The sequence below is a fragment of the Cavia porcellus genome, unplaced genomic scaffold, assembly GCF_034190915.1.
Source record: "Cavia porcellus strain 051 isolate PalLab524CR breed Dunkin Hartley unplaced genomic scaffold, mCavPor4.1 scaffold_19, whole genome shotgun sequence".
Taxonomy (NCBI): domain Eukaryota; kingdom Metazoa; phylum Chordata; class Mammalia; order Rodentia; family Caviidae; genus Cavia; species Cavia porcellus.
In genome coordinates, this window is record NW_026947502.1 from 40,261,191 (window position 1) to 40,285,476 (window position 24,286).

At 38.3% G+C, this 24,286-nt stretch overlaps 1 long non-coding RNA gene across 9 annotated transcripts in view; it reads right to left on the bottom strand.

Annotated features, from left to right (window-relative positions):
* Positions 1–24,286, bottom strand: part of LOC134471644 (uncharacterized) — a 41,673-nt gene that overhangs the window by 9,429 nt on the left and 7,958 nt on the right. For 7 of the 9 annotated variants that reach the window (XR_010041162.1, XR_010041160.1, XR_010041156.1 and 4 more), the window contains exon 7: positions 1,612–24,015. This is a non-coding gene — a long non-coding RNA (uncharacterized LOC134471644). The remainder of the gene's footprint in view (positions 1–1,611; positions 24,016–24,286) is intronic. The other 2 variants (XR_010041158.1, XR_010041163.1) reach the window with 2 other exon arrangements.

Below are 24,286 nucleotides of genomic sequence, written 5' to 3' on the forward strand. Positions count from 1 at the left end.
ACATGCTTCCGGTTTTCCATGATCCATGTGTGTCTTCAGAAGGCAAGGCCAGAACCTGATTATCAGACCACTGCTGGCAACCAGTGTTGAGGTAACAACCCTCTAGCCAGACTGAGATCAAAATCAGCCACACAGCCACACTGAGCGTCTGTCAACAGGAAAGAAGTCAAATCTGTAGCATAACAATGCTACATCAGCCTCCAGGGTTTTGCCTGGTTTTCACTGTATTTGACATAAGTCAACTGAATTCTGTCAGGTAAAAGGACATGACATGGTCCCATGTCCTGTGAGAATAAGAAGGGGGCCATAGTCCCTAGGATGCTTCGTGTCTTTCCAAAGAACTGCTCACATTTTTGAAGACTAAAAAGATCTGCTGAGCAGGGAAAAAAATCTCTCATTTGTCATAGGTTTCCCCTAAACTCTGCACCCACATACCCACAGTAAATCGGCTCAGCAGAGCTTCTTCAGGCGTGGTTGTCACCTTGTCTGAATACCATGAGCTGATCCTCGGGAAAAGAAAACAAATGAGCAGTTTCTGGCTCAGTGCTGAGGAGAGCTGAAGCCCATTCAGCCCTCAGCTTTCACATCGCTGCTACTTCCTTCTAACAGCGATTGCTTCAACAAGCATCATTGAACTACATGAAATCGGGATCAATCTATAGCACAGTCCTAAGCCTACAAATGTACGTTTCACCAGCTTTCAGAAATGACTCACTAAACCAATCTTTTTCCTTCCAAAAGTACAGCTTGAAAACAGGGATTCTGTCTTTTTCTGTGATGCATCCACAATCTGGGCCAGAAACTGACCCCTTGTTATAGCAGTCACCCCCAGTTTCTTCCTGCGTTGTCCCTTCTTTATTCTGCAAGAATCACTTTAACTGTGCAAAAGGAGACTGTCTATGAATAGGACTTCCCCTCAGCCATTGCTGCTCACTGCAGTCTTTGCTGCTGTATCCAAAAACAGCTAAGAAGCCTGGAAAGAGAGGATTTAGAGTGAGAAGAACAAGACAGGGTTCTAGCAGAAGGCAGGGCAGAAGCTCATATTTATCAGCCTTGGAGATGTGGATGGAGTCAGATCATCAGATCACTCCAAGGCCATGGGCCTGCACCCTAATGAGATACAAGAAAGAGACCAGTTGTGGGCAGTGAGGTTGGGGAAGGTGTCAGGTCAGACTGTCTGGATCTCAATTTCTGGTATTCTGGGAGATAGAGTTAGCATGGGAAGCAGCCCAGCTCAGCCTCCCCTAGAAGGCATGGGAGTTTTGCCTGAGCCAGGATTGGCTAAGTATACTTTTATTTTTTAATTATCTAGGATTCTTCTTATCTAAGGGAACCCAGCCACTCTGCACTGGCACATTAGGAACTGGACAGTAACAGCTGTACTTGTTTAATGGAACAAGCTACACACCAGAGAGGGCAAAAATGGAAAACAACTTGAACTCTTGGTTTACTACCCATGAAGACCACATATGTGGACTCACTTCTTCCTGCATCTCTGATGAAATCTCTTGCAGGTCTCTTAAGTCTCTCAGTCCACTTTAAGTACAAAAACAATTTCCTTTTAGGAACAATTGCCTAATCGAACATGAAAATCAACAACCGCACTCTTACCTTATTTGGAATCTTTTGTTCCACCAGAATATTACAGTTTTACAACTAGTAAAGCAATGAAGGAGGAGGCCCAGCTGATTGCCTTTCTGGCTTTTATCCTTCCATTCTTTTGTTTCAGTCCCCAAGCCTAGTCAGGCTCCTCTACAACAGACACCAAAAGAGGAAAGTGTTAGGGGAAAGGAGTCTTAGGACAGCTTGTTCTTTTGTGATTGGACATTTGGAAAATGTTAATGTAGCTCTTTGTTTCATGAACCTTTAGAGGGTGATTTGGGGGCCTTCTTTTACTTACCTCCAGCGAAAGCTTGCTGGATGTGGGCAATACTGACCCTCTCATGCGCACTCAGTAAATGCTAACTACGGTTTTCATTTAACTCCAACTTACTTTATGTCCATTTTCATATTGAGAAGGGACATCATAATTACTACAATCTTCTGGCAAAAAAAAACTGATGTAGAAACTTAAATACTATTCAAAAACTAGCACCGTAAAAGCACAGATGAAATGATGCCCCTGGGTACCAACGATCATTAGAAGGAATGTGTCATTCAGACTCTGTTTCTACTTACGGATTACTGAACCAGGACTATGAGAACTCAAGGACAGGATTTCAAAGAAGAAGAAATGGGCACCCATGAAGGACAGGTAAAAATCTAACTTTGATTGTTACCTTGACATCTTCTTGCTATCCTTTGTTGATAAGATTCACCCGAAACTCTACAAATGTTTTCTCCACTGACATCCTGAATTCAATCACACTGAAAAGGACAGTGAGTATTTAGAAACTTATCAGGTTGGAGAGAAAATACCAACCTGAGCACTCTCTTTGCAGTGAGCAGAGAGGCTTTAAATTTGGGTAGCTGAGGGGATCAGAGGTGTCGGAAGGAAAGGAAATATAACCTAAGTCTTTACTGGGAAGAGAAGGATAGTAAATGTGCCAGAAAAGAGTCTGGCAAAGAATTCATTTGGTGTAATCAAAAGTAAGGTTGAACAGATAGGGAAAATCAGATAAAAATGATTAGTGAATTATAATAGATCTTTTTCAAAGAAGGAAGAAGACAATCTGACCTTTTCTCAGATGACCACTGTGATTGGTGACATTTTTCTCTAATCTAAAAAAAGAGATGTTCACAACTGTGATTTCCTCAGTGTACTAAGAAAGTTCCCATGTCTCAAATCAACTGACAGAATTTCCAGGAAGACCAGAGAACTATCGCTTTGCAATTATTTCAGAGAAATTTTAATGTATCTTGAAACTGTCCTTTTGAATAGTACCATCTTGTTCTTACATTGCAAAATATTCATTTTCTTATCACAAGAAGCTGGCTCAGCATACACACACTCACCTTAGGAGATTTCAGTTGTTTGGAAAGGCAAGGATGCTTCAGGTGAGAAAATAAAGTTGCTTTTAATAAGAAATGCCCACGAATAAGTGTGATATATGAGGTTTTACCTGATTTATGTTCAGTAATAGCTTCTAGAAGAATAGACAGCAATGCAAAACAATCACATTGTATGTAACATTTTGCTTCAGAAAGTGCTTCTGCTCATTTGCCTGTGGCTTGTGTACACTTCAAGAGGAAGCATCCATCCAACACCTTTTCTTCTGATTTATAGGAAAGGTCATTTAATCCCAAGGAAGCAATTTGCTAAATATTAAACTCTCCAATTCTCCCTTTCTTAGTCCCTTTATATTCTCCTAGAATTACTTGAGATTATGATCTGGACCAGTAGCAAAAACAGCTAAACTCTTCTAATAACTATTACACATTGACTTTTTAGGTATGAATATGCAAAATGATGAGTGGAAAATTTATATAGTGTATAATCTTTTATTCCATAGTTTGAATGTAAATATAACACTATAAATTTGTCAGGAATGCACCTAGAATAATCATGAATTAATTAGTAAATACTATTTGCATCAGTGATATATTCATGCAATATTTATTATATTGGTTTAAAAAAGGTTGGGTTCTGCAAAATACAACAGTGTTAGGGAAATGCCACCTAACCCTTTCATTTATTAATTTTTGCACTTTATTTATTTCTACTTAGTATTGGTTTAAAGTTTAAAAACTGCTTATATTTAGATGACCTATTTTCCTTTCAAGTACTTACCAATATAATTTGCAATTACCAGAGAACTCCAATTACAGAAAATAACAAAGTCTTAAATTACAATGGCAGTCCTTAGAGGGAGAACAATAAGGAAAAAATTCAACCCCACCGGATATATCACAAAATAAATGAACAGTAACAGAGATATTTACATCTTTTCAATAAAGGTGCATCATCGAGAAGTCAGAGCATAAATAAAAACAGGGACACCCTTCAACTTGCCCTCAAAAGAATTTGCTGAAGTGTCCAGCAGCTCACACTCTGTAATACCTACTATACTAAAATAGTATATCACACCTGCCAAGATACCAAGGTGAAAGCATAAGGTCACTGGCGATCTTTGCCGTTATGTAATGGTTTACTCAGTAGCAAAGTTATCAGAAAGTGGGTCCTGCAATTGAGACTGAAAGAAAGGTGTGGTAAAGTCATTCAGCATGTGTGCTTGTCACCATGGCAGGCCGAGACACTGGTCTATCCAGGAAGGGAGAAGAAAATGGTAAAGTCTAGCCTGCACCAAATCACAGTGAGTCCAGATGCAGCAGCTTGGCCTCGTGCTTGGCTTGCAGGTTACCTAACCTGGGGGCAAAGCTTTCTCTGAAGGTATTTCTGCCTTCTGTGATAAATCCTTTCAGTTCTCTCTTTGCTATCAACTCTGATATTTTGTTTATCTGTATCTCCAGAAATCTTGTGCCTTAGAGGTTAAATCACCCTTCCTGATACTATAACTTGTGTCAGAACTGATCTCTATGGGTTTCTAAAAGTAAGCTTTGTTTCAGCACTCACTGAGGTGTGCTAACTCCTCAGCACCGGAGAATTTCATTGTTCTCAGAGACACGGTCATCTGTGATGCTTCACTCACTTTCCGTTTATTTATTATTTATATTACTTATGGGATAATATGATTTATTATCCCATGCTGAAAGGCACACATGAGTTTACTTTCTCATCCACTGCTGACCATTTTTACCTTCAGGTATCTGACATCCGCACTGAGCACCCCGGGCCGTAGAGTCACCCACAACTGTGTCCCGCTCTGGCTCCCAGGCAGTGCCTGAAATACACTCTTGTGAATTTCCCTCAACTAAATGATTTATCTCCAAAGTAGGCTATGGTAAGTCCTGAAAATAGCCTGAATATCCTAGGAACGTGAGGCGATATCTAGATGTTCAGTCCCGTGTGACTCCCTAAATGGGTTTACTGAGCCAGCTCCCTAAGGTCCCATGGGGACTCACCACTTTCACAATGTACCTTTTCCTAACAAAGGACTGGATTTATATATGGAGCTACTACTGTGGTGCATTTTCCCAAGTGGCCAAACTAGAGGCTGAGCAACAGGACATGATATATGGTCTTGTAAACAAGGCATTTTAACACCCTCTTCTAATCAAATTCACTATGGGTTATGCCACCCGCCAACCAAACCTTACTTTTATGTAATCAATCATAATATATAATAAATGTATATCATTTGAGTCAGCATACACGAAATATGATCATACTAATAATTCAACTTAGATGAAAAAATATTCACTCTTTAGAGCCTTAAGATAATAAGAAACATGAAAAAATCTTAAATGTATATAACACTTATTTTTACTCCTGAAAAGTGTGAGGAATTAAAAGACTTTCAGTCATAACAATATAGTCTGTGAGAATGCATCTCTTCATAAAAGGGAACTAGAAATACGGTGGCACTTCAGTTCATGAATTTTATTTGCTCTCTGACTTTGGAAACGATGGCTATGGTTGAGTCTATCACCGGATGCAGAGCTTACAAACAAAAACAAAATTTTACCAAAGGTCTCTGTTTCCAAACCAAATTGTTTGCCAACAGAAGTGCTCATGAACCAAAGTACAAACATATAAATGCTAAGATAAATTGAAATTTTACAAGATTTTCTAATGTTAAATTAGAGAGATTCTTCTTGCATTTTTGAGCATATGTTAATTGGACTCAGATACTATGGAATTCATATATGTTGGATAAATGTAAAGAATGATTAAAAAATTTTAAATATCGATACTATAATATTGAAATATTGAAAATTATTTTTGGGTTATTTAAAACTATAACAAAAATGTTAAATGACAACTTAAAATGTGGAAGACTACTTAATCTGAAAACTCTTATCACCTAGGTATCTGTTGAAGACAGAAAAAAAAAAAAGAAGGGAGCAAGACTGCAAGCTTCCGTGTATTCTAGAAAATAAACTACTACAGCATCTTAGTCTAAAAACATTAAATAATTTTACATTGGATATTTTCATGTCAGGATAACAATTTTAAAAGACCATCTTTTAGTCAATTTCCATTTATCTATCTACATCAGTAGATTCTAAATAGTCCAATTCACTGTTGACTTAAACCACTATAGTTTGGCCATGCCCTTGAGAAGTACAGTATTAAAAGAGCCATGAGTAGACCAATGTACAGCAAACTGAGACAGCAGACTCACAAGGAGAAATGTGACCATGCACATCCCACATAAAAGGATATTTAAGGATGTCAAAATATGGCATTTTGGTACAATGTAGGATTAACCCTGACAGTCCCATTTCCCTTATTTGTTATAAAAAATTCAGTTTAGTCCTCCTTGTGGAAATTAAAATTAATTCAGTTAAACTGGGTAGTTTCCAGAAGTTTATTTTTCTTTCAGAGAGAGAGAGAGAGAGAGAGAGAGAGAGAGAGAGAGTCCTTATCCACTCTCCTCTCACTCCTTCGTCCAGTTCTGCCCCCCTCTCTGCTGCGTGAAGACCCCATGCCTCCCCTTAGCTACCCTGCATGGTATCACCTGTTCTACCCGGGCATTTATGAATGAACAAAACCAGACAATGCCTTCGTTTTCCTCTGCCAATCTGCAACTAAGCTCTTCATGCCTCAACCAAGGTAACAGGATGGAAATAAGGACATGTGCTGTTTTCCTGGGTTCCATGGTTGTGTGGCAGGCGTGGGTACCTGGACAAACTGAGATTCAGCTAGGAAATCAGAGGGGTGGGGGTTGAAGTATGGATTCGAGTTTAAAAGCAGTGTCCAGGTCAAGTAGCAGGGAACTGGGGCAGAAGTCAATTTAATACTCCCTAAAATACTGTTAGGAAGACACAACAAAAAAAACTCTCAACTAAAATTAATGAAAATAAACAAGTAAATTAAATATGTTGGCCATTCAGCACACTGTCTTTCAGAAAATTAACATAGAACACACATAATTGGTAATAAAAGAACAGAATTTAACAAAGATTTAGTAATTGTCCCTAGGAGATGACCTAACAATTGCAAATGTTGGATGTCATTGTAAACAAGCTCTTTAAATTTTAGAGATGACTTCTAAGCCAATACTGTGAGTGGCTGGAATGTGAAGATCATAAATACATACCTGCAGGGCAAATGGGAGGAGAAAAACAAGGCTGTCTTAGCGCTACACAAGCGGGCTTTACCAGCATGGGGTAAATTCAGGGACGGCATCACACATGATTCAAAAAATGCTGTATCTCGAACAACAGAGGTAGAAGCAAAGGTGACAAAGCTGCATTAAAAGGATTCAGAAGTGGCTTTAGTCATGGATGTCAATGATGAACTTGAAGACCAGGGCAAAAATGAAAGTTAAAAATGCACATTCTCTTGATACGTTTGATGCTATAGTATACGAAGTTATACTCAAATATTTCAAGGAAAGAGACACTATGGTAACTACTATCATGTCAGGTTATCTGGTGATGAAACACTATGTTGCTTAAATTGTTCTGTTATGACCTGTGTTGTTTTGTTAAGTCCTCTTTTATCTCAATCTCCCCTTTTTTTTCCTTTTTTTAAAAAATTATTTTTTTATTTTTTTAATTAAGGGAAAAAATAAAAAATAGTGGGATATATTATAGTAACTTTTTTGTTTTCCTATTAACCTGATTTGAACCCCTGTATTGCTCTCACCATCTTGTTTTGACTGATTTTACTCTATTCTGTTTGATAGTATCAAGTTTGAGGGTATAGGCAACTACTTTGAAGGCAATAAGATTTACTATGATGCCCATTATGGTTTGACTATTACCTTCTTTTGAAGTCCTATAAGGTCTCCAATGTTTAAGTTTTATTGGCTTTGTTTTGTTCAATTCTATTATACCTGATGATATGGGCAACTCTTTTTTTTTTTTTTTTTTTTTCTCAGTACTGAGGATTGAACTCACGACCGCCTACTTGCAAGGCAGGCGCTTATGCCACTGAGCTAAATCCCCAGACCCAGGGCAACTCTTTTTAAGATAGCAAGAGGCATTATGGTAACCATTGTTGATCACCTGGTATTCTGTTTTTACATCATGTACTATGTCCATCCTTCTGTTCTAACTGGCTCTGTGTTGTTTTGTCACATTTGGTTTTATTCTCTTCAAAAAAAGAAATAAGAACTGTGGGAGTAATAAAACCCAAAATGTGTAATTGTTATTGTAAAAAAGAGAGGAAAAGAAAGTGCTCTAAAGGATATAACTACATGTATATTTAAGTGTTTAAGACAGAAAACCATATTACTAAGTTTTTGTTGGATCATTGAACAGAACTGTTTGAAATCTCACTGTGTGAATGTCCACTTTGTATGCTTTAATTTTGTAATTTGAACAACTATTTCTAAGATGACAATATGTAATCTATTAACTAGTAATTTCTTACTGTTTATTTTTTTTGAAATTCTGTATTACTTGTATCCTTTTACTGTTTTGTTTTGTTTTCTCTTTAAATAAAAAAAATTTAATAAAAAATGCACATTCACTTTGAGTTTATCTAATACACTATTAAACATATAACCCACCTAAACTAACAACCAGACCCTGGATTGTTTCATCTATGTCTCCTATATTTGTTTATTCCAGCTTGAAAACAACTTTTCCAAAGTAGAAAATGGAGGTCAATTTGCAGATGGGTGCTTCAAGCAAGCAGTCAGCAGGGAAAAAGCACGATGGCTCAAACCCAAGTCACAGAACGCACAGAACGTGCGAGCCAGGGAGGCTGCTCAGCCTTCTGTCTAGAGAACGGGCGATGCAGGGGAGAGAGAAGGGGTCCACAGATAAAGTAAAGTGCAAATGCAGAGCTCTGGGACAGAAAGAGGCATAGGGCTGGTGCGGGGGGTGGGGTGGGGAGCAAGTTAAGGCTGGAGCAGAGGGAAATGAGGAAAGGATAGCACAAGCCGAGGCAGAGGGTACTACTGAACCCTGGAGGGGCCTCATCATTTTGTCTTCAGTGGAAGACATCACCTCCACAGATGCAGAAAAAGCATGGACAAAGTCCACCACCCATCCATGATAAAGACCATACAGAAAATCAGAATAGAGGGTCTGTACCTCAATCTGATGAAAGCCCTCTCCTACAAACCACAGCCAGCATAGTGCTAAATGGAGAAAAACTCAAAGCTTTCACTCTAAAATCAGGAACAAGACAAGGAGGTCCACTATCACCACTTCTGTTCAATATGGTTCTGAAAACGTTATCCAGATTAATTAAACGTGAGAGAGAAATAAAAGGAAGAAAGGAGAAAAAAGGAAAAAAATAATCATTATTTGCAAATGACATGATACTCTACATAAAAGACTCCAAAAAGTCCATCACAAGACAGTGAGATTTAATAACCAAATTCAGTAGCATAACTGGATACAAATTCCACACTCACAAATCGACAACATTCCTGTGCACAAACAACAAACTACTGAGAGAAATTAGAGAAATAACACCTTTCACAATAACATCCAAAAAATAAAACATATAGGAATCAATTAACTAAGGAAGTAGAAGAGCTTTACATTGAAAAATGCAGTACTCTGAAAAAGATCAAAATGGATACCAGAAAAATGGAAAGATATCCCTTGTTCTTGGGTAGGAAGAACCAACACAGTAAAAATGGCCATACTTCCAAAATTATTACACAGATTTAATGCAATCTCAATCAAAATACCTATAGCATATCTCACTGAATTAGATAAAATAATCTCAAAAATCATTTGAAACCAGAAGGGACCTAGAATAGTTAAAGCAATTCTAGGCAACAAAGGCCAGTGAGGGGGCATCACAACCCCATATTTCAAGTTATACTATAGAGCTACTGTGATAAAAACTTCATAGTACTAGAAGAAGAAGAAGAAGCAGAAGAAGCAGAAGAAGCAGAAGCAGAAGCAGAAGCAGAAGCAGAAGCAGAAGCAGAAGCAGAAGCAGAAGAAGAAGAAGAAGAAGAAGAAGAAGAAGAAGAAGAAGAAGAGGAAAAGAAAAAAGAAAAAAACAGACCTGATGATCAGTGGAACAGATTAGAAGATGCAGATGTAATTCCAAACACTCAGCCACCTTATCTTTGACAAAGCAGCCAAGATGTTCACTGGAAGCCTGATAGCCTTTTTAATACCTGATGCTGGAAAAACTGGCTTTCACATGTCAAAGGTTAAAACTAGACCTATGCCCATCACCATGCACTAAGCTAAAATTGAAATGGATCACAGATCTAAATTTTAAAACAGAAATACTAAATCTAATGAAATATAGAACAGGTAAAATTCCTGAATATATAGGTATCAGCAAAGACTTTATGAAAAAAACTCTAATTACACAGGAACTATCACAAAGAATCAACAACTTGAATCTCATAAGCTTTGCACAGCAAGAGAAACCACCAACAGAGTGTAGAGACAACCCACAGTGTGGGAAAAAATTTGCCAGCTGTTCCTCAGACAAAGCACTAATTTCTAAAATATATAAAGCACTAGAAAAATTCAGATCTTCCAAATTCAAAGACTCAGTCCAATAATGGGCATCTGAGATGAAAAGACATTTCTCAAATGAAAAGTAGGAATGGCAAATAAACACATGAAAAATTTTTCAACATCATTGGTCATTAAAGTGATGCAAAGTAAAACAAGGCTGATATTTCATCTCACCCCAGAAAGAATAGCTATCATCAAGAAATCAACCAGTAACAAATGCTGGTGGGGCTGTGGGGAAAAGGAACCCTGCTCCACTATTGGTGCAGCCACTGCAGAAATCAGTATGGAGATTCCTCGGAAACTTAGATTGGAAGTCCACTTGCCCCAGCTATTCCTCTTCTTAATATCTTCCTAAAAGAATTAAACACATCATATCACAGTGATACCAGGACACTCATGTTTATGGTGGCACAGTTAGTAATAGCTAATCTTGGAAACAACCCAAATGCGCAACAACCAATGAATAGATAAAGAAGAGGTTGTGGGGTTTTTTTTGGGGGGGGGGGGTGGATTCATTTTTTAATGCAACAGAGTACTACTCAGCCATAAAGAAAATTAAACTTGAGACCTTTCTAGATAAATGAATTCACCTTGAGACCATACCCTTATGTGAAATAAATCAGTCATTTAAATACGGTTTTGTTTCTCTAGTGTGTGAAACCAAAAGTGTAAAAAAAGACCAAAATGTATAATAGATATTGGGAAATGGGAAGCAAATGTTCAGATGAGGAGGAAAACAAGATGTGGAGAGGAAAGAAGGGACAAGATAAAAAGAGAAGAGAAAAATAGAAACAACTCTTTTGGAAATGAGGGGTAGAGGGGTTGAAGGAGGAGAGAGGAAAGGGAAAAAAGAAGCAAGTTATATCACATGTAGGTATAAATTCCTTGTGATGAATATGCTCATCATTTATACTAAAATATACCAATAAAATTAATTTTCTAAAGAGTGAAAGGAAGCCAGTCAAGAGGTCTTCATTTTAGTAGTCCAAATGAGAGACATTGGTCTTATGGAAGACAGTGCCAGTAACCTGCAGGCTGTGATAAGAATTAAATAGAATTTAATTACAGGTGGATGCTTGGGTCATGGTGGTGGCAGTGGAAATAAATGCAATAAGAACACAGAAGATCTGGAACGAGTTTTGGGGGGCATACTGGGAATCTGCATTATCTGTGATGCCATTAGAAAGAAACAGCTCTGAGGGGAGAAAAGCCACAAGACAGGACACAGCGTACCAGAGGATGAGTGTTCCTGCTGTTCTTTCAATAACATGTTAACGTCCTGTGTATTACAGGCACAGAAACTTTCATCTTCCACATGCTGCATAAAGAGAAGTTCCAACATACACAGTAGAATCATCACCTGGTGAGAGCTGGTGTATAAAATAACCCTCACCTGATCTGTTTTGGAAGAGAGGAAGTTCTTGCCAGCACACTGAAAGAAACCTCGTGGTCTTTTCCAAGCAGCAGTGCTTCACAAAGCCACTGTGCATCAAGAAGCAGACCCAGACAGAAATCCAGGGAAAGGCACTTAAATGTTAAAAAATACTATGGACCATCAGAGAGGACCTTCTAATACTCCTCGTGACACCTACACTCTCCTTTTTTTGGAAAGGAAAGCTGATTTTGATATAGAAACCTAGTATGCAGGAGGAAAATGATCATGTTAGTTGTCCATTCCACTGGTGTTGTCTATGGTTCAATATTTCTCCTTAAGGATATTCCAGTATGCGGCCTTGGGCCTACATAGAGCATGTCTATGGCACTGAGGGCACAGGGAAGTTGGCCAGCACTAATCCCAGGGACCATCCACCACTCAACTCCAAGCTCCTATCAGTGCCTCAGATGCTGAGAAGACTACTCCTAGTGGAAGAAACTCAAGAACTCAGGAAAATGCCCTTTCCAGGGAGAGAAGGCAGAGAGAAAGTCCACCTCAGACACATGCGGCACACAAGGAGTTAAACTCTGCGGACCACCTTCTCTAATGGATGTGTAGCCAAGGAGGTCACCATGGATACATCTGGCTGCATCTGTCTGAGTTATGTGTATTGAACAGATTGCTACAGGGTGCTTTTTTTCAGGTCTCATTATGTGTGTGTAATGCCAATTAAATAACAGGAATGAAAATTAAAAAAGAATATCTGCCCCTGCTGGGTTTAATCTCATTAAGGCAAAGTCGAATGATTAGTTCTGAAAAGGGTTGCAGTGAACAGCAAAGACGGCAGGGAAGATGCAAGTGTCTCCTGCACCACGCTGGGAAATGAATCGGAATTGCTCGCTCAACAGGAAGTACCAGAGTTATTCCTATCAAAAGATCCTGGTATGGCTTGAGTAGCAGTGGGTATCTACCTGAATAAACAAGAAGTAGACTACACATCTTCAACTTCAACTCTATAATGGCAAACTACCAAGTCAAGTGTGTTAAGGGAAGATGTCATCCCCCAGGACACACTGATTGTGAAACCTCACAGATACTTGCTTTATGGTGGTAGATATCTCACATAACCTTAGAGCATCTCTTTCCAATTAATCAAATCACACCCAGGTATGAATCTGCCACCAGCATTGGGCAGCTCTGAGAGAAAATAGGAAGTGGAACATTATATTTACTTTCAGCCTCATATTCCATGTAAAATGGAGGCCTTGAGCAGTCTGTAAGTACCCAGCAGGGGCCACCCTTTAGGCCTCAGATGGCCGATTAAATTCTCTTCCTTTGTAAAGGCTGGGAAATGTCATCTATAGCTGCAGACTTTGCAAGAATACTTTGAATACTGAACTGTGTGAACATGGTGATGCCCAAAAGACTCATTTCTGTGACACACCACTGTGCACCTTTTACTCAGAGTACTCTGCCCCATTATGCCTCCACCCTCAAAGCAGACAAAGCAAGAAGCATACCAAGGTGTTACATGCAGGAGGTAAGGTAGAGATAAGCTTCTATACCTATTCTAAGATAAGATACAGAAATCAGCTTTCTGTATCATCTTGAGTTAACAGTTTCAGGGAACCTTCAACGGCCAAATCCAGGGAACCATGTTATGAAAATGTTATGAAAATGCTTCTGCTGGGCAGAGACCTAAACACTGTGTTACCTGACCAGGTAAGGCTCTGGCTTTCCCTACTCAGGATATGGAATGTTTACTCAATCCCTCTCAGTGGTGTTTCTATCAAGCAATCTTCAACAAATGTCCAGAGTTAGACCTCCAGGGGCCTTTGTGTCAATTACTTTCCCATCACTAGGACAAAATACCCAGCACCCACAGCTAAAAGGAGAAGAGGTTTATTTGTCACACATTTTCAGTTCATGGCTGGCTCCAAGGCAGAAGTGGCAAGGTTGGAAAGTCTGGACAAAGAACAGCTGCTCATCCACAGCAGCCAGAAATCAAAAGAGAAGGAGAGCCAGGGAGCAAAATAAACCCTCCAGGTTGTGCCTCAGCAAAGCACCTCCAAACCCACCTCCTGATGGCAAGTCAGCCATAGTCCCCTTCCCTAACCCTCACCTCTGAACACAAAGCTTCTGGGGGAAATTCTGTAAACCATAGCAGTCTCTGAGTGTGCCAAAATAATATGTAAAAATGTGTGTACACATGAATTCTTCAGCGAGGTATGTTGCTTTCATTTGATTTTCTACCTCTTGAATGTGAGATTTCAAAGACTTTCTACTGTTGAAAAATCTCATGTTTAGTTTTACCCTCCATAACACAAAATGTGGAAAAATAAATGAAAATCAGTTCTGACTCTCAAAGTCATCACAAGGATTCAGTGATGGGCTATAGATTGGAGAAAAAATAAAATACAACTTGGAGAAAGCATTAAGAACAGCAATCACGAACTTTTCAGCTTCTTGCCATGCTCGGCCAGCACTGGGAATTTGGGCCGCCTACCTGGACCCTCAACTCTGGAGACTACGTAGCCTGGGGTGAGTGTCCCCACACCATCCCGAGCCCGGGAGGGAGTTAAGATCATTGCTCCCACCATCTTTGCGGTTTCCTGTCACACTGGACTGGTTCAGCAGGGCTTGGTCCTGCCTGCTCCACCCCCAGTGATCCTCTCCCAATCTGGGGAACTAGGCGGCCAGAGTCCCAAAGCTGAGAGCATAGAAGAGGACTTCCAACAGGTCCAGGAGAAGCCTTGGAATAACATTTGAAACATGGAAATATATCAAAATGATAAAATGAAGACCAAAACACAATCTCAAGCCTCCAGCCCATCCCAAGAAACCTTAGGACCTATGTACATAGAAGAAAACATATGCCATACACCTGAAATACCTGAAATAATAGCAACTGAAATAAAGAAGAAACTGGTGGAAGATTTAAAGGAATTCAAACTAGAAATAATCTCCCAGGTAAAAGAAGAAATGATAAAAGAAGTGAAAGAGATGCTGAACATATCTAAAGAAGACACAGTTAAAAAATTTGAGGAGATAAACAAAAAGATAGAATCCCTGGATGAACAGTATAAGAAACAAACAGAATACATGAAGCAGATACAAAGAGATATACAGGAATCAAAAATTCCATTGAAAGTTATAAAAAGCACCTCAATGAAAGTGAAGATAGAATTTCAGACCTTAAAGACAAGGTTGCAGCTACTGAACAAGAAAGGAAAGATTTCTTAAAAATAACAAGAAATCATGAAATAACAATTCAACAGCTGCAAGATAATGCAAAGAAAAACAACATAATATTGATAGGAATAAATGCAAAAGAAGGAGACAACATAAAGGATGTCAAGAGGATATTTAGAGAAGTAATAGCTGAAAATTTCCCAAAAATGAGAATGGAAACTGACATCAGGATCAGTGAAGCATACAGAACTCCAAATAGCCATAACCAAAATAAAACTATACCCAGACATATAACAATCATCATCCCAGAAATCCAACATAAGAAAAGAATATTAAAAGTGGTCAGAGAGAAAAGACAGATCACCTATTAAAAAAAACCTATCAGAATCACAGAAGACTTCCCAGCACAAACAATAAAGTCAAGAAGAGCATGGAGTGAAGTATTTCAGATCCTAAAGGAAAATGATTTCCAACCTAAAGTGATATACCCTGAAAAACTGTCCTTCAAAATCAATGGAGAAATAAGATACTCCCATGGCAAGGTACAGCTGAAGAACTTCATGATCACCAAGCCAACCCTGCAAAGAATACTGAAAGTTTAGATACACTTAGGAAAAAACCACTAAGCAAAGCAGACAATTAAACAGAATGGAAAGATAAAGATTCAACAGCAGAAAGATAACATGTCAACAATAAACCAACATATAACAGTTATAACCATTAATGTAAATGGTCTCAGTGCACCAATTAAAAGAAATAGACTGGCAGAATGGATCAAGAAACAACATCCAACCATATGCTGTTTACAAGAAACTCATCTAACCCAAAATGATACTCACAGAAAGTCAAAGGATGGAAAACAATACTTCATGCAACAGGAACCCCCCTGAAAAAGCAAGAGTAGCTATTCTGTTTGCAGACAATGTGAACTTCAAACCAAGAATGATCAGAAGAGATAAACAAGGTCATTACATACTGGTTAGGGGAAAACTTCAAGAGGAAGAGATAATAGTCTTAAATATATATGCACCAAATTCCAGAGCACTCAGTTATATAAAGCAAGTATTAGTAGAAATGAAAAACCAAATTAGCAATAACACAATTATAACAGGAGACTTTAACACACCACTGACATCAAGGGACAGATCAACCAGACAGAAAATCAGCAAAAAAATAACAGAACTGAATCACACCTGTGAACAAATGGACTTGATAGACATATGCAAAGTGGTCCATCCAACAACATCAGAATACACATTCTTCTCAGTAGTATATGGGACATTCTCTAAAATAGAGGATATACTAGCCCACAGAACACAATTAAATCAATGCAAAAGAGTTGAAATTATCCCATGCGTGTTAATGGATCATAGCACCATGAAACTAGAAATTAATGATAAAAGATACTGCAAAAATCCCACAAACACATGGAAACTGAATAACACACGCTTGAGTAACCAGTGGGTCACAGGGGAAATTAAAGAAGAAATTAAACAATATCTACAAGCAAATGAAAATACAAATACAACTTACCGGAATCTGTGGGATGCAATGAAAGCTATCCTCAGAGGAAAGTTTATTGCACTGAGTTCCCATATCAGAAAAACAGAATGAACACAAATAAACAACCTGATGGTACACCTCAAATATCTAGAAAAAGAAGAGCAAATCAAGCCCAAAGCCAAAAGAAGAGAGGAAATTATAAAAATCAGAACAGAAATTAATGCAATAGAGACTAAGAAAACAATACAAAGCATCAATGAATCAAAGAGTTGGTTCTTTGAAACAATAAATAAAATTGATAAACCCCTAGTCAACCTTATTTTAAAAAGGGAAGAAAAAGCTCAAATTCATGCAATAAGGAATGAAAAAGGTGAAATCACTACAGACTCTAGAAATACAGAAGGTCATCAACACCTATTTCAAAAACTTCTACTCTCATAGGTTTGATAATAAAGAAGAGATTGACAGATTCCTAGAAACATATGATGTACCAAAGCTAGGTCAAGAAGATGTACAACTGCTGAATAGCCCAATTTCTATTAATGAAATTGATAATGTGATAGAGCCCAGACACACATGGATTCACTGTGGAATTGTACAAGAAATACGAAGAAGACCTAATGCAAACACTCCTCAAATCCTTCAATTAAATTGAAAGGGAAACAATTCTTCCTAAGTCATTCTGGGAAGCAAATATTACTCTAGTACCAAAACCTGAGAAAGACCCAACTAAAAAAGAGAACTATAGACCGATCTCCCTAATGAACACAGATGCAAAAATCCTCAATAAAATATTGGCAAATAGGATGCAGCAAATCATCAAGAAGATTATACACCATGACCAAGTGGGATTCATCCCAGGAATGCAAGGATGGTTCAACATACGTAAATCAATAAATGTAATCTACCATATCAATAAAGCCAAAAGTAAGAATTACGTGATCATTTCTATAAATGCAGAAAAAGCTTTGATAAGGTCCAACATTCATTCATGCTAAGAACCTTATAGAAAATTGTAATAGATGGTCTTTACCTCAATATGATAAAGGCCTTCTATGACAAACCAATGGCCAGTATCATACTAAATGGCCAAAAACTGAATGCCCTTATCTTAAAATCAGGCACAAGACAAGGATGTCCCTTATCACCACTCCTATTTAATATAGTACCGGAAACAGAGCCAGAGTAATTAGACAAGAGAGAGAAATAAAAGGGGTAAAGACAAGAAAAGAAGAAGTTAAATTATCATTATTTGCAGATGACATGATATTCTACATAGGAGACCCCCAAAACATTGAAAGACTCCTAGATAAAATAAATAAATTCAGCAATGTAGATGGATACAAAATCAATACTCAAAAATCAATAGCATTTCTATACACTAAAAACAAAATCACAGAGACATAAATAAGAGAAGCCACACTCTTCACACCAGCAGTCAAACAAGTGAAATATTTAGGAATTATTCGCAAAGATTTTTCTAAACAGCAAAGGCAAGGCAGGAGGCATTACAATCCCTGACTTGAAGTTATACTACAAAGCAATTATAATAAAATCACCATGGTACTGGAATCAAAACAGAGCCAAAAATCAATGGAACAGATTAGAAGATACAACCAAAATTACAAAAACACTCAACGACCTTATGTTTGATAAAGGGGCCAAACATGTTCAATGAAAGAATGACAGTCTCTTTAATAAATGGTGCTGGAAAAACTGGATCTCCATATGCCAAAAAGACTAGACCCATGCCTATCACCATGAACTAAATTAAAATCTACATGGATCAAAGATCTGAATATTAAAACAGAAACACTAAATCTATTGGAAGACAATTTGGGTAAAAACCTTGAAGACATAGGGGTAGGTAGACATGAACAGGACTCAAACTGCATAGGGAATACTTCCCAAAATCAATATCTGGGATCATATCTTATTAAAAAGTTTCTGCACATCAAAAGAAATCTCTAGCATAGTGAAAAGAAAACCTACAAACTGGGAAACAATCTTAGTGAACTGTCCCTCAGATTAAGGACTTCTGTCTAAAACATATAAAGAATTCTTAAAAAATCAGACCCCCAAAATCAAGGATCCAATCCAAAAGTGGGCATCTGAGATGAATACACAATTCTCAGATGAAGAAATACAAATGGCAAATAAATACATGAAAAAACGTTCATCATCATTACTCATTAGAGAAATGCAAACTAAAATCACAGTGAGATTCCATCTCACTCCAAAAAGAATGACCAGGATCAAGAAAACTACCAACAACAAATGCTGTAGAGGCTATGAGGAAAAAGAAACTCTCCTGCACTGTTGGTGAGAGTGTAGACTGGTACAACCTCTATGGAAGTCAGTCTGGAGATTTCTCAAAAAGCTGGTTTTGGAAGTCCCATTTGTTCCAAGCTATTCCACTTCTAGTCATAATTCCCAGAAGAACTGAAAGCATCATACCACAGTGATATATGTGCACCTATGTTTATAGCAGCACAATTTGTAATCACCAGATCTTGGAAACAACCCAAGTGTCCATCAACTGAGGAATGAATAAAATAGTTGTGGTATTTTTATACAATGGGGTACTACTCAGCTATAAAAAAGGATCGCATTGAGATATTTATAAATAAATGGGCGCAGCTTGAGACCATACTCATAAGTTTAATAAATAAAACTCACATGTGTGAATACAGAATAGTTTCCCTATTGTAAGAAAGGATTCAAATATATAAAAGTATGTGATTATAAAAGTACATGATTCCCCATTATGTAGCCTTGAACCCTTATAAGCTTTCACTCATTAATTGGAATGGCTTTATTCTGGGCTGCTTGATATTATTGCCTGTGATGAAATGAATAGCTATTTTGAAGAAAAACAAGACATCATAATAGCTAGTGCTGATTTAATATCATCTTGTTTTGAAGCCCTACCAAACTGTTGCTCTTCTGTCTCCATTGGTTTTATCATGTTGTATCTTATTGGGTTTATTATATGTGATAGTATAAACAAAATTTTTTATAGACAAGGAGCTAATAGGGTATCCATTGTTCATTTTCTGTTAGTTGGTTCTGAATACTTTCATTCTCTTGAATGGTTTTACACTGTCTTTTTATGTTTGATGCTGTAGTATATGAAGTTATACTCAAATATTTCAAGGAAAGAGGCACTATGGTAGCTACTGTTATGTCGGATCGTCTTGTGGTAAATAGTCATAATTCCCAGAAGATTAAATTGATTAAATTGCTCTGTTCTGACCTGTGTTGTTATGTCTTCTTTTATCTTAATCTTTTTTTAAAATAAAAATTAAAAAAAAAGAACAGTGATCACAATAGGAATCATTGACCTTGCCTGTCCTGGAAAAAGCATAAAGAAAGTCTACATGGAGACTAGCAAGAACGTGAAGAACAGAACACAGAAAGAATCCAGCAGAGGAAAGGGCCTCAGATGTCTCAGTCCATCCCTGCAGATGCGAGCCGTGCTGCAGGGCTGCACCCAAACCTTGGGATCTCACTCCTGCTCTAGTGCCATTATTCTTCACTAAACCCTGCCTGTGTTCCTCTGTCTGTCCATGTTTGAATTTGGTAGGCCTCCATTTGACTGTAAAGCTAAGCGTAATTTGCAATTAAATAAGCACATCAAGTAACAGTAACAAAGCAAGAGATAATGCATCTGTATAAGATATTACCCACTATCACAAGCCAACTGTCACCGCGAAATGAAAGAGGCTCCCAGGGCCTGGACGAATGTCACATGGAATTGACAATCCAATGATTCCAGCAGTATCCGAAGACTCGGCTGAAAAGACACGGGAAAAGCAATCATCCTCCCTCCCCACCCTGACCTGGGTCCCTGCCAGTAACCTAGTCCAGGACCTCCACCATGTTCTGCTCTTTGTGCCTTAAATTCCTCAGAAAAGACCTGATCTTATATTGCATAGTGTTGCAGCCCCTCTGAATTTCTTGCCAAAGCAGTAGAAGCTAGAAGATCCCTAACATTGTGGCTGCCTGCTCCTGCCAGTATCTGAATATGAGAAAGTCTCATTTCAACCAGGAGGAGGAAAGATGGTGCAGACCAAGACCTAGAGCTGGGCTTCCAGGCTGCTAAAGAGAATAAAACCACAGGAAACACCATGGCACCCACCAGGGCACATGCGTCTTCCACATGCTTTCAAGTCCCCGCATACTGTGGGAAAGTTAGTTCCATATTTTTCTCAAAATAAGTAACACACAACATCATAATTCACACAATTTTTCAGGAAATAAAAATACAGTTTGCTCTTTCCATACCCTGATGGTAATGTGCCTCACCCCTGAATGCGTATGTACTTTTCTTCCTCTGTACATTCATTAAATATTTCTTACTGAAGACAAACAAACTAATCCATCAGCAAACTGGTGGGTTGGCAGAATAATGCATAAAACTATGTTTTATCATGTATCTACTGATAGGTAGGCAGAGAAAGGATAAATGGTAACACTGTCTCATTCCTGTATTTTAAGTATATTAATAAGTAATGTGACAAAATTGTGTATTGATTTTATCATACAAATAATAACTATATAAACAAATAAATACATTTTCAGAATCCAGTCAACATTTAATGCCCTGACTTACTCAGAGGAGCAACAATAACAAACTCTAACAGCAAAGCTGCCTAGATTTATTGGAAGCAGCATAAGAGTTGCATTCTCGGCTAAATATATATTGATCCTTACATCTGCCAGCTCATACAAATGCATGGACACATGTCCGCCCTGGAATTAAAGTGACCCCGAGTTAGGTAGCATGAGAAACCTGATCATTTTGCTCATGACTGTTGGAGACTGAAGAGAGCAGAGGGGCAGAGACCAATGCAGCTCATATTGACTGGAGAAGAACAAGTCTGAAAACAAGAATCTCAAGAATCAGGGTGAGACAGGTCAGAATGGAAGGCAGGAGCTGAGCTCAGTCTCCTTTGGGAGAAATGGAGCTAAAAGAAACCTCAGAGCCAGAGAGAAAAGGGGAGGATAGTCGTGAAGCTCTATTTTGGCATTCTGAAATACTTTTCTGTTTTTAAGTGCTGGGAACTGACCTAGCCTTGGAGCATCCCAGGTAAGCATTCTTCCACTGAGCTGCATCTCCAGCCCTCTAAGAAAGACTAAGAAGAATCCATCACCTTAAATTTTAATTTTGTTTTTGTTTTTCAACACAGTACTCAAAAAGTGCCCACTGGATCTATTTTGATGCCTGACTCTAGGAAACTGTGGCATGCTGTGATCTTCGATTTGGAAACAGATTTGCTGAACATAAACTTTGGCAGTAATCTAACATCCCTGCCTGGCATGCAGGAGGAGGCGCTGTGGAGACATTCATAGCCCCCGTGAGAGGAGAGGGACCGCGCCCATCACAGCAGTGCCTCAGTGTCATTCTGGTCTACATGGAGATGTGGAGGAGCCTGAGACCCCGTGTCTGCTTTCCCAACAGAAATTCCACACTCAGTAAGCTCACCACACATTTGCTTTCAACAAGAAAGTGATTATGTCACATTTGTTCAGCCCCATGGTAGCAGAACACAATGAGGTCTCTGTGTACAATTCAGAATCAACCCCCCAGGAAATACCAGTGCAGCTGGAGGACTCAAACCGCAGGTCGACACTTGGAATCTTTTTTGGAAGTAGAGAATAAATTCTATACAAATCAAGTAGAGGGAAATTTATCAACGTGTAGCCTTTGAGGAAAAGTAAGCCTTGACCATTAACCTCAGCCTTTACAAAAGGAGTCACGAGTCCACAATCACTAAAGATGTTTCTAGGGTTAGAAAGTCAGCGGTCACTAACAAGCCATGAAGCTTGGTGGCCCTCAATGTGAAACAATAGCAAATGGCTGGAGTTTGAAATAATGCCAGTCACCACCACACGCATTTATAAGCAAATGCTCTAAGTTAGCAAAGCTCAGTACTGTTCAACACATACTAAATACATTCTGGACATGTGCTGGATAAAATAACTTATTAGTGATTTCTTGAATCCTCATCACAACTTCATGAGGACGGAGATGACTATAAGGATGACTTTAATTCACAGAGATGCTAAGTAGCTTGACCAAGCTCTCATAGTTCACATCAGAGCCAGGATTTAAAACCAGCCTGACAGTCCGACTCCAGATGCATGTGTTTATTTATACTATGCAATGTCGGCATTGTGTTTAATGGCAAACTTTGCATTTAGATCTAATTTGGACATTTTTTACAAAGAAAAAAAGCAAAATAGAAATAATACAGAATTTCAAAAAAAAAAAAAAAAGCAAGAAATCACCAGTTGAAAAATTACGTTTTGTCATCTTAGAAGTAGTTGTTCAAGTTACCAAATCAAAGCATAAATGTGGACAATCAAACAATGATGTACAAACCATTCTGTTTGATGTACTTAGAGAAACTTGGTAGTACAGACCCCAGACCTCCACTTCGGAGGGTGGCCGCTCCGTGCCTGCCCTCACACCCTAGATCTAATTTGGAGTATACTATCCTGCTGATTTCTCTAAACCAGTCTTTACAGAGGGATAAACTGTACCTTGAAAAGAACTGCTTTTTAAAAAAATCTTATTTCCTAGTCCTGTTTATGCTTCCCAAGAGCACCATTTTCCAGAAGAAGAACAGTGAAAATAACCACACATCAGACACCTGAAGCCGTAGCCTCAGAATATAACATTATTAAACAATCTCAAGGTAGGGCACTCCTCAAACATTTAATGTTTCATTGCAGTGAATTTAGCCTCTCTATAACCTTCTTTGGAAGAAATATGAACATTTTCCCCTGGAAGTCTCAAGCATTATGTTTAACATGTATCGAATATGGCCCCATTTTATTCTATACTGCTTTTGTCTGCAACCATAATCCTGAAGTATAAAATGCATGTGTTCACTGGGGAACTAAAGAAAATTAATTCTCAGCAAACTTTTTCAATAGCTGTCACTCACTGTCTTGCTTAAAGGATTGTTCTGTTGTTGCACAGACATATAATTAAATATTGCTGTGAAAGGAGATAGATAACATGTCCTATTTTGCAGGTCTCAATTCTAAGGGGAAATCAGATCTGGCTTAGTATTGTCATAGTTGTGTAATTGCCTTTAAAATCCAGCTGTGAGTCATGTTCCTATACTTAGATCCTCATGACCCAAACCTTTTCTAAGCTTCGTGCATGAAGCCCTCTCCTCTTGCTTGGTTATATGACAGATGCTCACGGGCTCTGTTGTGATTTCCACTTCAGTTCATCTGCTTCACAGAGCAGTATCTTTAATCAGATTAAATCACTCTTGATATATTCTCCTTGAGGGTAAGAAGCATTGTATGATGTCATGGAAGTAGCATGCACTCAATAAAAAGAAGACTTACTAATTGTTTTGCTACACCACCAGTAGGTTGACATGCCATCATCTCTTCATAAATGTCCATGGCACTGCTGCTGTTATGCTTCAGTGACTTGCTATATTTTTTTCTCCAGTGTTCTTTTGCTAAACACAAAATGAGGGACACCAAATGCCTCATTTCAGCTACCATATGACAGGCCCTTAAAAATATCATCCAGGAACAGATAAGAAAAGACAGGCATTTGATTATATAATTTGTTTTATAATGACCACTTCTCTGATCCAGTTTTTCTGGCTCAGGACTTGAAGATGTAAGTTCAACTTCCATCTGAGTCCAACTCTTTCAAATTGACCAGGCAAGAAGGAAAAATCACAAGCCAACTAAATCCTCAGCTTTGACTGATGGTTTTGGCTA